We start from the raw sequence: 428 nt of genomic DNA, 5'->3' as shown, positions 1-428 counted from the left end.
ATATCGTATTGGTCACGAGCAGGAAGAGGAGGAGCAGGAGGCGCCGGCGGTCACGTGCGTTTATCGTCCGCCCGCTTGCGAAGCTGGCTGGAATTGGTAGCCGCAGGCCTTTCCATTACATACGGATCTTGAGCGTCCCAGTGCCTTCGAGCCCAATCCTAGGCACTTGGTCCCCTATTGGAGACTCTCAGCATAGCGCTGAGCTGAAACCTGCCAATAAAACTGCAACCCCGCTAATTTCAGGTGACAGCAAAAACTGCAAGGTTTTTCGCAGGAGCAATTAGAGTAAGATCTACTATTTGATTATTGATGTAAACCCCCAAAATGCATTGTATCTCTATCTTCAGTACATTTTATTTTATTCTATGGCTACTGGCTGATGCAAAGATTCTTCTGATTCTGCAACCCCATATTTTATTTTTTCCGGG

The sequence above is a fragment of the Podarcis filfolensis genome (assembly GCF_964270895.1).
Source record: "Podarcis filfolensis genome assembly, chromosome: 1".
Classification (NCBI taxonomy): domain Eukaryota; kingdom Metazoa; phylum Chordata; class Lepidosauria; order Squamata; family Lacertidae; genus Podarcis; species Podarcis filfolensis.
Note: the sequence above shows the minus strand (reverse complement) of the source record.